This window comes from Nycticebus coucang, chromosome 3, assembly GCF_027406575.1.
Source record: "Nycticebus coucang isolate mNycCou1 chromosome 3, mNycCou1.pri, whole genome shotgun sequence".
Lineage (NCBI taxonomy): Eukaryota > Metazoa > Chordata > Mammalia > Primates > Lorisidae > Nycticebus > Nycticebus coucang.
Window position 1 is genome coordinate 69,178,222 of NC_069782.1, and position 14,614 is coordinate 69,192,835.

At 42.7% G+C, this 14,614-nt stretch overlaps 1 protein-coding gene across 5 annotated transcripts in view; it reads left to right on the top strand.

Moving 5' to 3' along the window:
* Positions 1-14,614, top strand: part of LOC128581490 (ultra-long-chain fatty acid omega-hydroxylase) — a 76,242-nt gene that overhangs the window by 1,549 nt on the left and 60,079 nt on the right. The gene's annotated exons all lie outside the window — the stretch shown is intronic.

Below are 14,614 nucleotides of genomic sequence, written 5' to 3' on the forward strand. Positions count from 1 at the left end.
GAATATTTCAGAACCAAAGGCACATTTGGCTATGATTTTCCATTTTTCCCTATGTATGGTGACTTTATAGGCCATCTTTGGAACACTGTGTATTTTCCTTATAGTTTTCTTAATAAAATTATGTTTTCTCTAGCTTACTTTCTAGTAAGAATATAGTGTATGATACACATACAAAACATGTTTGTTTGGCTGTTTGTTGTTGTAAATCTTCTGATCAATGATAGCCTATTAATAGTTAAGTTTTGGAGGAGTCAGAAGTTAGACACAGAGGTTTGACTGTGAGCAGGGGGTTGGTGCCCCTAAGCCGGGAGTTGTTCAAAGGTCAACTGTACTTTCACTCTCCTACAACTCCTCTGTACTTCACATATGTCCCCCTCTGTCCTCCCTAGCCCTTGGTAACCCTTGATCTTTTCATTGTCTCCATAGTTCTGCCTTTTCCAGAATGTCCTATAGTTGGAATCACACAGTATGTAGCCTTTTCAGATGGGCTTCTTTCACTTAGTAATACACATTTAATTTCCTCCGTGTCTTTTCCTGGCTTGATAGCTCATTTCTTCTGAATGCTGAATAATATTCCATCGTCTGGATGCACCATAGTTTATGTATCCCTTCTCCTTCTGAAGGACATTTTGGTTTCTTCCAAGTTTTGGCAATTATGAATAAAGCTTCTATAAACATTTATGTGAAGGTTTTTGCATGGACTTATGTTTTCAACTTCTGTGGATAAACACCAAGAAGTACAATCGCTGATGATATGGTATGAATATGTTTTGTTTTTGGCTCAGTGCCCATAGCACAGTGGTTACAGTGCTGGCCACATACACTGGAGCGAGTGGGTTCAAACCTGGCCCAGGCCTGCCAAACAATGACAACTATATCAAAAAAATAGCTGGGCCTTGTGGCAGGTGCCTGTAGTCCCAGCTACTTCGGAAGCTGAGACAAGAGAATCACTTAAGCCCAGGAATTTGAGATTGCTGAAAGCTGTGACGCCACAGCACTCTACCGAGGGTGACATAATAAGACTCTGTCTGAAAAAAAAAAAAAAAAAGAATATGTTTAGTTTTGTAAGAAACTGCCAACCTGTCTTCCAAAATGCCACTTTCCATTCTCATAGCAATGAATGAGAGTTCCTATTGTTCTAGATCCTCTCCAGCACTTGGTGCTTTAACCTGATAACATATGATATGGAGCATCTTTTCACATGCTTATTTGCCATCTGTATATTTTCTTTGGTAGGGGTCTGTTCAGGTATTTTCTTTTCTTTTTTCTTTTTTTTTTTGTGGTTTTTGGCCGGGGTTGGGTTTGAACCCGCCACCTTCGGCATATGGGACCAGCGCCCTACTCCTTGAGCCACAGGCGCCACCCCTCAGGTATTTTCTTTTAATTTTTATTTATTTATTTTTTGTCTCTTGTCTCAAAGAGTCTCACTTTGTTGCCCTTGGTAGAGTGCCGTGGCATTACAGGTCACAGCAACCTCGAACTCTTGGGCTTAAACGATTCTCTTACCTCAGCCTCCCAAGTAGCTGGGACTACAGGTGCCTGCCACAATGCCTGGCTATTTTTTGGTTGCAGTTGTCGCTGTTGTTTAGCTGGTCCAAGCTGGGTTTGAACCTGCCAGCCTTGGTGTATGTGGTTGGCGCCGTAACCACGGTGCTACAGGCACCGAGCCAGTCTGTTCAGGTCTTTGGCTCACTTTTTAAACAGGTTGTTTTCTTTTTTTTTCTGGACACTGAGGTACCATTTGTCTTTTTATTTCTTTCTTTTTCCTTTTTTCATTTTTTTAAATTAAATCATAGCTGGGTACAATAATGCAATCACGAGGTACAATGTGCTGGTTCCATATACAGTCTGAAATATTTTCACCGAACTGGTTAACATATAGTCTTCATGGCATTTAACAGGTTGTTTTCTTATTGTTGCGTTTTAAGAGGTTTTTCTTTTTTGTATTTTTTTGGGTACCAGTCTTTTATCAGATGGTCTTTTGCTAGTATTTTCTCCTAGTTGGTGGCTTTTAGTCTCTTGAGATAAATAATTTTTTAATGCAATGTCTTAAAAAATCAAAGTGAATGCAAAATATCAATGATGAATAAAATATTAAGATTTTAAATAAAGACAGGATCAGCAGCAGTGCTGTGCTGGGGCATTTTGGAGCCAGAGGCAAAAGGGAAAATCAGAAATTCTGATGTTGTCTTTTTACTTCACTAGTTTTGCCCTAGTCCTGGTCCTGTGTCCACCAAGGTGGAGCCCTCAGGATGCTAAGGGGTGCCTCTTATTTGAGATCCCCACTTGTCCTGTTGGTGTGGGAATGACCTTGATTCAGCATCGTGGACCCTCTGTTCCCTCTAGTGGCTGGGGCTGTCGGGGAGTCCTTGTGGTTTAATTTAATCTCCCCCATTTATCTTCATTTCACTCAGAGGTAGGTTGAGCTCAGAGAGGTTAGGTAACTTGCTCAGGGTCACACAGCTAGAACCCAGGAAAGGGGGTGGGGCTCCAAACCCAGTGCATATTTTTCATTATCACGGGCTGAAGCTTTTAGGGCACAAGCCCAAGCTTGGGTGTGGACCAGAGTAATTATGACACCCTTCATGCAGGGGACATATTTGAAGACTGGCCTTAGAGCAACTTCACAACTAGGAATTCATGGGCCAATTAGCTGGAGAGTGTTGATTTTCTTTTAAAGCTTGGAGTTGTCCTTTAAAGCTTAAAATTGGGTGAGGCTATGGTTGTGTTGAGCCAAAGATATGTTCCAGATGGCAGGCATTTTCCATAAGGTCTATCTGGGTTGTGTGACTTTCTAGTGCAGAACTCCTCCTTCAAGAAGAGTTCCTGATTACTCCTTGCTCCCCTTTCTTCCTCCCAGATCCATGGCTTGGAGTTCCTTCCTTTGACCAAGGCTTGTGCATACAGGGATAGGAGTTTCTCCATCAATTGTTGCCACATCCTTTTGGGGTGCTGAGAAGTGCCCAGAACAGGCTCAGAGACAAAGTGTGTTTCAGAGAGGGATTGCTAAGTATATGAAAAGCCTGCTGAGAGTGGGGTCAGTTTGGGTTGGGCTCTGAAACACATGCACACAGATTCACGCACCCACACACCAACACACCTGGGCTGGGCTGAGCCTGGGAGGCAGCAGGAAGGCTGGAAATCCCATGATGAATCACCCCTTACCCAGTTTCCCTCCCACTTGTCAGGGTAGGGCGAGGCCCCTGCATATTGTAGCCAGACCAGGGGTCTCACGAAAATAGCCAGTGACTAGGATGTGGGGCCAGCTCTAGTGGAAGCACTGTTGGCACAGACAGGCAGAGCCTTGGGCCCTGGATCTCGAGTGAGGGTGTAATCAGGCCAGAGGAGAAGGAACCTGGTGCAGGGCGGGCTTGGGCCAAAGGTCAGAGTTGATTCACTGTGGTAGCACTACTGTGACTAATGAAGACCCTGAAAATAATAATTAAAACTACTGTTTGTGGGGCTCTGAGCTAAGATTTTATGTGCTGTGTTTTTTCTTATTCAGCTCTGAGTTTTTAATTTTAGAAACACGGTCTTGCTCTGTTGCCCAAGAGATCTTCCTGCCTTGGCCTCCCAAAATGCTGGGATTACAAGCCTAAGCCACTGCGCCCAGCCTAGCTCTGGGTTTTGTCAACAGATGTCACAGAGAAGGAGTCAGCAAACCACAACCTATCAGGTGTCTGACTATTTTAATAAACAATGTTTTGTTTTGTTTTAACACATTCCAAACCTATTTTTTTGGAGGTGAAATTTACCTAACACAAAATTCACCATTTAAAAATTGTACAATTTTAGGGTGGCACCTGTGGCTCAAAGGAGTAGGGCACTGGCCCCATATATCAGAGGTGGTGGGTTCAAACCTGGCTCCAGCCAAAAAAACAAAACAAAAAAACAAGTCAAAAAATTGTACAATTTAATAGCATTTAAATTGTGTACTCAAAATGTTCAGACTGGGTTCAGTGGCTCATTCCTATAATCCTAGCACTTTGGAGGGCCAATAAAGGAGGAATGCTTGAGGCTGGGACTTTGAGAACAGCCTGAGCAACATAATGAGACCCTGTTTCTACAAAAAATTAACAAAAATTAGCCAGGCATGATGGCATGCACCTGTAGTACCAGATATTCAGGAGGCAGGAAGATCCCTTGAGCCCACAAATTTGAAGTTGCAGTTAGTTATGATCACATCACTGCATTCCAGCCTGGGTGACAGAGTGAGACCTTGTCTCAAAACAAACAAACAGAAAAAAGCTGTACAACCATCACTTCTACCTAGTTTCAAAACATCTGCATTACCTGAAAAGGAAACTCTTGTTCCCATCAGCTGTTATCCCGCATTCCCCCTGCTAACCACCAATCTGCTTTCTTTATAAATTTAACTATTCTGGACATTTCTTATCAATGGAATCATATAATACATACATTTTGTGTCCAGTTTTTTCCCCCACTTAGCATCATGTTTTCAAGGCTCATCTATCATCTATCCTGTACCATGGATCACTGCTTCATTCCTTTCTACAGCTGCACAATATTCCATTGTATGAAGGAACACAAATTGTGTGATGGAAGGTTTATTGAAATACATTCCCTTCCATTTTGTTAACATATCATTGATGGCTGTTTTGTGCTATAACAACAGAGGTGAGTCACTAAGCTTAAAATGTTTACTATCTGGCTTTTTTTTTTTTTCTGAGACAGAGTTTCAAGCTGTCACCCTGGGTAGAATGCTGTGGCATTATAGCTCACAGCAACCTCCAACTTCTGGGCTTAAGTGATTCTCTTGCCTCAGCCTCCCAAGTAGCTGGGACTATAGGCGCCTGCCACAATGCCCAGCTATTTTTTGGTAGTAGTTGTCATTGTTGTTTGGCAGGCCTGGGCTGGATTCGAACCCTCCAGCTCTGGTGTATGTGGCTGGCGCCTTAGCCGCTTGAGCCACAGACGCCAGGCCGACTGTCTGGCCTTCTAATACAAAGTTTGCTCACTGGGCACAGTGGCTCATGCCTGTAATTTTTTTTTTTCTCAGTAGAGTGCTGTGGTGTCACAGCTCACAGCAACCTCCAGCTCTTGGGCCCAGGTGATTCTCCTGCCTCAGTCTCCCAAGTAGCTGGGACTATAGGTGCCTACCATAATGCCCGGCTATTTATTTGTCGCAGTTTGGCTGGGGCTGGGTTCGAACTCTTGGTATATGGCCACGGCCACTCTTGGTATATGGGGTTGGCGCCCTACTCACTAGCCACAGGCACTGCCCTCATGCCTGTAATCTTAGTATTCTGGGAGGCTGAGGTGGATGATCACTTGTGGTCAGGAGTTCAAGATTAGCCCGAGTATGGGCAAGACTACCATCTTTACTGAAAAGAGGCCTGGTGGCAAATGCTTGTAGTCTCAGATACTTGGGAGGCTGAGACAGGAGGATCCCTTGAGCCCAGGAGTTTGAGGTTGCAGTGAGCTATGATAATGCCACTACACTCTAGCTTGTGAGACACATACACAGAAGTTTGGTGACTCCTGCTGAACCAGCTCACCTGGATTCAAATTCATACACTGCTCACTAGCTCAAACAAGTGGCTTTATCTCTAGCCTTCGTTTGATCCATCTGTAAAATAGAAGAATAGTCCCAACCTCATACGGTTACAGGAAATGTGAAGCTTAAAATGAGGTGATTCTTGTAAAGTGCTTAGGACAGTGCCCAGCATGAGGAAAGCATTGAATGAGTAGGGAATGGGGACAGTGGCAGCCTGAGTTTCCTTGCCTGCCCCAGCCTCCTCAGCACAGGTTCAGTCCCATTCGATGATTATTATAGTTGGACTCCCACATCCTAGAGGAGTCCAGACTGGACATTATTTTTGTGTCTGGGGCACCTGTCCAAGCCCATGGATTCCCTGCTGGTCCCTGACCCCTCCCTTCCGTTCAGCCCCCACCAGCTGAGCCTTAGGGCCTGGCCACATGCCAGTCTGGAACTACAACCACATCGTAAAAGCCAGGGTTGGCCAGCCCCCAAATTGGTTGAACCCAATTCACCAAAGGGAAAAGCAAGTTGTGATGCAAGCCACTGATCCCACAGCCTCCAGCTGGGGCTTTTCTGCTGTCCCCAGTGGGCCGATGTTGACTTCAGTTGCCTCTTTCTAGAAGAGCAGAGGTGAGATTTAATCTCTAAGGCACCTGACCCTGGAACTGGGGAGGAGGGACTTTTGTAACTGAGAACATGGGATATTGCAGTGATAGGGTGAGCTTAGCCCTTGGCAGTATGCAAGGGGCCAAGAATGAATGTGGGGTGAATGGGCCAGTTGGCACTTCCTGGGGAAGTATTTACTGAGCAGTCATGGGTTCCTAGCTGTCATCACCCTGCTCAAGAGAATAACACAGGACAGAGTGCTTTTTAACATTTTTTTTTAAAATATAAAGAATTCCAAACACTTTAAAAAGGCAGAGAGAATTGTATAATGAACCCCTATGTATATCCATCACCCAAATGACAATATATATCACATCACTATCCATTTATTTCTTTGACATTCCACCCACTGTCTCTCTTCAGTGATATTATCTACTGTTAATGATCAGTGCCACAATCTGCTAATTCATTAGCAGCTACAACGTATCACTAGCTACACAATATTAGCCCTCCTCCATTTATTAACTGTAATACTTCTTTCTTTCTTTTTTTTTTTTGAGAGAGTCTTACTCTGTCACCCAGGCTAGAGCACAGGGGCATCATCATAGCTCACACTCACAGCAACCTCAAACTTCTGGGCTCAAGCGATCCTCCTGCATCAGCCCCCTGAGGAGCTGGGACTAAAGGCACCTGCCACCATGCCCGGCTAACTTTTCTATTTTTTTAGTACAGATGGGTTCTCAATTTGCTCAAGCTGGTCCCAAACTCCTGACCTCAAGCAATCTTCCCACTTCAGCCTTCCAGAGTGCTAGGATTACAGGCATTCGTCACTGTACCCAGCCTGGAATACTGCTATAAAGAGAAACAGTCTCTTCTCTACCATTTGGTTACCCAGTGGCACAATTCAGATGGGAAAGGCAAGATTCTTTTTCTTTCCTAGTTTTCTAAATAAATATTGGGTTTGTTAACATCCTTGAAAGGAAACAATGAGATTCCCCCCCAACATATTTATGATAACATAAATTTAAGCTGTTGAACTATATCAACAACAATACTTATAGTTTTTATAATTAGTGATAACCAAATTGTCTTCCTTCTTCAGGTAGTGGGAGTGTTTTTATGTTGATTCTTGAGTTCTTTCAACATGGTTTGAAGTCTCAGGTAGCTTTCTTGCTTTATGATGTAACAAGATGTTCCAATAAAATGTTTTGGGAACATCTTGTTCGTTTCCTGGGCCAGCCATTTCTCCTAGATGCCCTTGTTCCTTTGATTAGAAAATGGTACCTATAGGCTGGGTGCAGTGGCTCATGCCTGTAATCCTAGCACTCTGGGAGGCTGAGACAGGTGGATTGCTTAAGCTCAGGAGTTCAAGACTAGCCTGAAAAAGACCCTGTCGCTAAAAAATAAAAGGACATTGTGGCAGACACCTGTAGAACTAACTACTTGGAAGGCTGAAGCAAGAGAATTGCTTGAGACCATGGCTTTGAGGTTGCTGTGAGCTATGATGCCACACTACCAAGGGTTTCATAGTGAGACTCTGTCTCAAAAACAAAACAAAACAAAAAGAAAAGTAAAGAAAAGAAAATGGTACCTACAGACCACACTTGAGCTGTGAGGGGTGCTTGTGGCTACTGGGTTCATTCTTGATTCTCAGACTTTTAATTGGACACAAAGAGGAAATCTCCTACATCTTTTCTTTTTTTTTTTTTTTTTTTAATAAAATACATCATGAGTTCATGTCAGTGCTTCCAATTTGTATTCAAGATAACATGGCTTTTATTTAACCTGATCAATCTTATACATCCATTTTTGTTCTCCTTGCTGAAAATCTAAATTTTCAATGACACCAACAAAATCACTTATCTGCTTTATTCTACTATACAGACACATCAATCTCAGAAGAACACAGCAACAAGACCTTAAATAATATGGTTATTGAAAACATTAGGGACAGACAAACAGGGTAAGAAAAAATGCAGATGGTTCCTAAGATGGAGGAAGATGCCCAACCAAAGATTCTTAGTTTTAGCTAAAAGAGATCCCATTGGACAACTGGAGTCTCTGAAATGGGGACCTGTTAGTCCATAGGAGCTAAATGTCAAGCCATGAAGGCGTCTGTAGTTTGTGATGACAAGCATGCCCAGTTCTAAGAAGCCAGCCTGAAACTGACCTTTTGACATGAGCCTTTATTGCAATATCCTTTACATTTGCCACTGCCCATGTATATAATTAAAAATGAAACTGTGGGGTGGCGCCTGTGGCTTAGTCAGTAAAGTGCCGGCCCCATGTACCAAGGGTGGCTGGTTCAAACCTGGTCCCGGCCAAACTGCAACAACAACAAAAAAAATAGCCGGGCGTTGTGGCAGGTGCCTGTAGTCCCAGCTACTCAGGAGGCTGAGGCAAGAGAATCACCTAGGCCCAGGAGTTGGAGGTTGCTGTGAGCTGTGTGATGCCACGGCACTCTACCGAGGGTGATAAAGTGAGACTCTGTCTCTACCAAAAAAAAAAAAAAAAAAAGGAACTGTGGGAACTGTTTTGGGATGGAAGTTATATATAACATTAGAAATGCATGAACATGAGCAAAAATACATAAACATGAGCTAAAAATATATAAACATTAGAAATAAGCAGATCAAAGCTCAGCCTGGGAAAATAAATAGTCCAGAGGAAAATTATAAGAAGTCCTTCCTCATTCTTGAGGAAGAGATCCACTCCTCTCTTAGGAGTGGAACGATCTGCTTACAAATAAGTTTTGCTGTCTGGCTGCTACTGCTGCCTGAATTGGTTTTTGTGCCAGCTGAGTCAAAGTGCTTTTGGTTTCTGGGGACCACTTGCTAGTGGCACCCAGACAAAACCCAAATAGGGGTATGGTCCCGGAGCCCCCTACCATTTCTGATGTCAAAACCTGGGAAGGAAGGAAGACCCTAGGAGAGACCCCTGGAGGTACAAGCTGGTCACAGAGGCAAGAAATGAGTGCCCTGGCACCCTGTTATTCTTTGGTAACTCTATTGCCTGCACCAAAGAGAGCTGCATATGCCCTCTTTTTGGTTGGGTGTGGAATGGAACCTTGGCAGTAGTTTGATTGGATTAGCACGCTGGAGTTTGTGTCCTCTACCAGAAAACAGTTTAAGGTATTTTTCTCCATTCTTGTTGTCATTTTGGTATATCTCACCAGGGATATGCCATCAAATTACTTTGCTGGCTGGGCACAGTGGCTCACACGTATAATCCCAGGCACTTTGGGAGGCTGAAGCAAGAGGATCACTTGAGGCCAAGAGTTCCAGACCTGCCTTGATAACATAATGAGACCTTATCTCTTCATAAAAATTAAAAAATTGGCCAGGTGTTGAATCACTAGTAGTCTTGTTCCTCTGAGGCTGAAGGGAAAGAATGGCTTGAACCATTCTCCTGGGAGTTCAAGGGAGAACCTGCCCTGTACTCTAGCCTGGGCAATGGGCAGAGTGGGACCCTGTCTCTTAAAAATTTAAAAAAAGAAAACACTGTGGTGTAAAATCACCTAACATAGTTTCTTTTTGTATGGTTATTGCACTAACCCGAAATATTTGATTTTTAGGGATTTTTTTTTTGAGTATAGAAAGTTTTTTACTTTTCAAAATAGCAATAAGGCTTGGCACCTGTGGCTCAAGTGGCTAAGGCGCCAGCCACATACACCTGAGCTGGCAGGTTCCAATCTAGCCTAGACCCGCCAAACAACAATGATGGCTGCAATCAAAAACAAACAAACAAAAAAATAGCTGGGCGTTGTGGCGGGTGCCTGTAGTCCCAGCTACTTGGGAGGCGGAGGCAGGAGTATCGCTTGAGCCCAGGAGTTGGAGATTGCTGTGAGCTGTGTAGCACGGCACTCTACCCAGGGCAACAGCTTGAGGCTCTGTCTAAGAAAAAAAAAAAAGCAATAAAACATTAAAAACAAAACCTCATATAAGATTGTGTATTGCTATTGTGCAACTAGAAATACTGTACAATTAAAAATTAGCTCAAATAAAAGAACTAATATCATTATAATAATAGTGATGATGATTATTAATCTATTATTATTGCAAAGTTCACCTCACTATTACATCCCCCATTTAAAAATAGAACCAAATGTTTATTGCAGCCCAATTCATAATAGCCAAGACATGGAAATAGCCCAAGTGCCCATCGACCCATGAATGGATTAACAAATTGTGGTATATGTACACCATAGAATACTATGCAGCCATAAAAAGATGGAGACTTCACATCTTTTATGTTTACTTGGATGGAGCTGGAACATATCCTTCTTAGTATAGTATCTCAAGAGGAAAAAAAGTATCCAATGTATTCAATACTACTGTGAAATCAATATATAACCACCTACACACTCATACGAATGGCAAAACATAACTATAGTCCAGAAAGTGGAAGGGAAGAGGAGAGAGAGGGAAAGGGAGGGGGGAAATGAGGGGAGGGAGGGTATTTGGGGGGACCTCACCTAATGTGCATGATGCAATGGTACATTTCAAAACTATTAAGAAATGAGTATAATTGTGATGGATGTGTTACTTAGTTCAATGTAAACATTTCATATTGTATATCGAAGCAGTACCCTGAACCCCATACATGCATCAATGTACAAAGTTATGATTTAATAAAAAATAATTAAAAAAAAGGAATGTCCAAACTGAAGCACAAAATCACATATGAGAGTAAATGAGACGTTAGCTTGATGAAATGGACTCATATGCCTACATATTTATAAATTAGTTTTGACATAGGCAGAGGGGACTGAAAAAGCTGTCATTTCATCAACCAGCCTTTCACAAAATGATAAATTCCAGAATCACCTAAATAAAGTAGCTGAAAAAATGCATTCTGATTTTTATTAGATGATTTCATGTAATAGCACCTTTTCCATTTCTAATTTCCAATTCTAATTGAATTGTTGATATTCAAAATTATCAACAATTTTAAATAAAAAGTAAATATATTATTAGGATAATAAGATTATACTTTTTGAGGCTGAAAAAAAAAAATAGAACCACACCTGTAATCCTAGCACTTTTGGAGTCTGAGTTGGGTGGGTTGCCCGAGCTTACAGGTTGGAGACCAGCCCGAGCCAGAGCGAGATCTCATCTCTAAAAATACCCAGACATTGTGGCAGGTGCTTGTGGTCCCAGCAACTTGGGAGGCTGAGGCAAGAAAATTGCTTGAGCTCAAGAGTTTGAGGTTGCTGTGAGCTATGACATCACAGCACTCTACTGAGGGATACAAAATGAGACTCTGTCTCAAAAAAAAAAAAAAAATAGCACCACAACTAAGTGTAGTACTATATCACATGCAACTGAGAGGTACTGGACTGACAGTCCTTTTCCCAATGTTTTATTGGGGAATTAAATAGTGTGATGTTTGGATTGAAAAAAAAGAGAGGTACTGGATCATTCAAATGAGGTAATACCTTACTCCTTTTTTTTTTTTGGCCGGGGCCGGGTTTGAACCCACCACCTCCAGCTTATGGGGCCAGCGTCCTACTCCTTGTGCCACAGGTGCTGCCTCATACTACTTTTTTTTTATTGTGGTAAAATACACATATCATCAAATTTACTGTTTAAACCACTTTTTTTTGAGGCAGGGTCTCACTCTGTTTCCCAGTCAGGAGTGCAATGGTGTTGTCACAGCTCACTGCAACCTCAAATTCCCGAGTTCACGCAATCCTCCTGCCTCAGTCTCCTGTGTAGCTGGGACTACAGGTACACATCACCACACCTGGCTAATTTTTCTATTGTGTTGGGTCTTGGTCTTGCTCTTGCTCAAGCTGGTCTCCAACTCCTGACTTCAAGCGATTCTCCTGTCTTGGCCTCCCATCGTGCTAGAATTGCAGACATGATCCCCTAAATCCAGCCCATTTGGATCATTTTTAATTGTACAGTTGTATGACCTTAAGTATATTTCATGTTGTACAACCATCAACACCATCCATCCCAGAACTTTTTCATTTTCTCCAACTGAAACTCTGTCCCTATCAAATACTAAGTTCCCATTTCCCCCTCTCCCCCATCCCCTGGCACCCACTGTCCTACCTTCTGTCTCTATGAATTCAAGGACTCTAGGTACCCAGTCTAAGAGGAATCATACAATATTTGCCTTTGTCATATGCTTATTTCACTTTCCTGTAAGCGGATCATTTCCTGCATAATTTTGCCAGATATTACCAATTTTCCTTCCCCAGGGATAACACCACTTTGTATCCCCACTAGTAAAGTCCATGAGTGTGTAAAATACTCCCAATCCTCTTCATTTGATCTGGTGGACTCCTATACATTTTTCAAAACCCATCGCTAACGTTCCCTTTTCCAGGAAGCCTTTTCTTCCCCTCTAGCTTCCTCCTTTTGGTGTTCCCAGTTCCAAGTTCCTTTTCCTGGCTCATCCCCAACTCCAAAACAATACTTTCTTTCTTTCTTTTTTTGTAGAGACAGAGTCTCAGTGTACCGCCCCCGGTAGAGTGCTGCGGCGTCAAACAGCTCACAGCAACCTCTAACTCTTGGGCTTACGCGATTCTCTTGCCTCAGCCTCCCGAGTAGCTGGGACTACAGGCGCCCGCCACAACGCCCGGCTATTTTTTTGTTGCAGTTTGGCCGGGGCTGGTTTGAACCTGCCACCCTTGGCATATGGGGCTGGCGCCCTACTCACTGAGCCACAGGCGCCGCCCCAAAACAATACTTTCTAGACTGGAAACTCCTTGACAGCCAGCCCGAGGGCTGAATCTTCTTGGAGCAGTCAGCAGAAGACTGGTATGGAAAGGCAAAAGTTCTGGAAAGTTTTCTGCCTGAATAAATGACAATCCTTTAGCTTTCAGCCTCCCTGGCCAGGGAAAAAGTACCAGGTCCTGCTAGCCCATCTCTCTGCCCTCTTGCTGAGCCACCTGTGCTCAAGGGTGGAGACTTAACTGTGTGTCTCTCAGCTGCATCATTCTCGGCCAGAGGAGTGGAATCTGTCTGAGATCAAGCAGACCCCAGAACCAGTCCAGGCTTCCCCACTCCCTGGGTGGAGCACCTCTCCTTACTGTGCCTGATTTTTCCATGTCTGAAATGGAAATAATCATATTTTTTCTTAAATCTCCTAGTTGTGGCAAAGGAATCAGAAATAAAAGCATATCAACCAACTTCCCATCACTTGTTTGTTTGTTTACTTATTGAGATGACATTCACATAACACAAAATTAATCATTTTGAAGTGTACAATTCAGTGGCTTAGAACATTCACAATGTTGTGCAATCATCACCTTTATCTGGTTCCAAAATGTTTGCATCACCCCAGACAGAAACCCTGGTGTACACATTGAGCAATCATTTCCCGTTGCCTGTCCTTCCACTAGCCCCCAAGAACTACAAATGTGCTTTTTGCCTGTGGACTTATCATTCTGGGCATTTCATATAAATGAAATTATATGCTGTATGACCTTTTGTGTTTAGCATCTTTCACTCAGCATGATTTTTTTGAGATTCATCCACTTTGTAGCAGGTGTCAGTCAGTCTTCATTCCTCTTCATGGCTGGATAATAGTCCATTGTATGGGTGAACATATTTTGTTTATCCACTCATCATTTGATGGTTATGTGGACCGTTTCCACCTTGGGCCATTGAGAAGAGTTCTGCTATCGGCATTTGTGTACATGTCCTTGTCTTCAATAATTTAGAGTATATACCTAGAAATGGTATTGCCGGGTCATGTGGTAACTCCATGTTTAATTTTTTTTAATTGTTTGGGATTCATTGAGGGTACAAAGAATTAGGTTACACTGATTGTGGTTGCTAGGTAAAGTCCCTCTTGTAATTTTGTTCAGCCCCCAAAAGGTGTACCACACACCATAACCCCTCACCCCCTCCTTCTTCCCCTTTCCCCGATCCCTCATTCCCCTACTCCCTCCCCTTGAATAAGATCATCTATTGCCTTCATATTAGAATTGAGTACATTGGATTCTTGCTTCTCTATTCTTGTGATGCTTCACTAAGAAATGTGTGTTCCACCTCCATCCAGGTTAATACAAAAGATGTAAAGTCAATGGCTGAATAGTATTCCATGGTATGCATATACCATAGCTGGTATATGCATATACCAGCTTCTTAATGCATTCCTGGGTTAGTGGGCATTTAGGTTGCTTCCACATTTTGGCGATTGTAAATTGAGCTGTGATAAACAGTCTAACGTCCTTATGATAAATGGATTTTTTTTCTTCTGAGTAGATGCCTAGTTATGGGATTGCAGGATCAAATAGGAAGTCTAATTTGAGTTCTTTGAGGATTTTCCATACTTCCTTCCAAAAAGGTTGTATTAGTTTGCAGTCGCACCAGTAGTGTAAAGGTGTTCCCTTCTCTCTCCCATTCACACCAGCACCTGCAGCTTTGAGACTTTGTGATACGGGCCATTCTCACTGGGGTTAGGTGATATCTCAGGGTGGTTTTGATTTACATTTCTCTGATGATCAGGGATGATGAGCAGTTTTTCAAATGTTAGCCATTCATCTGT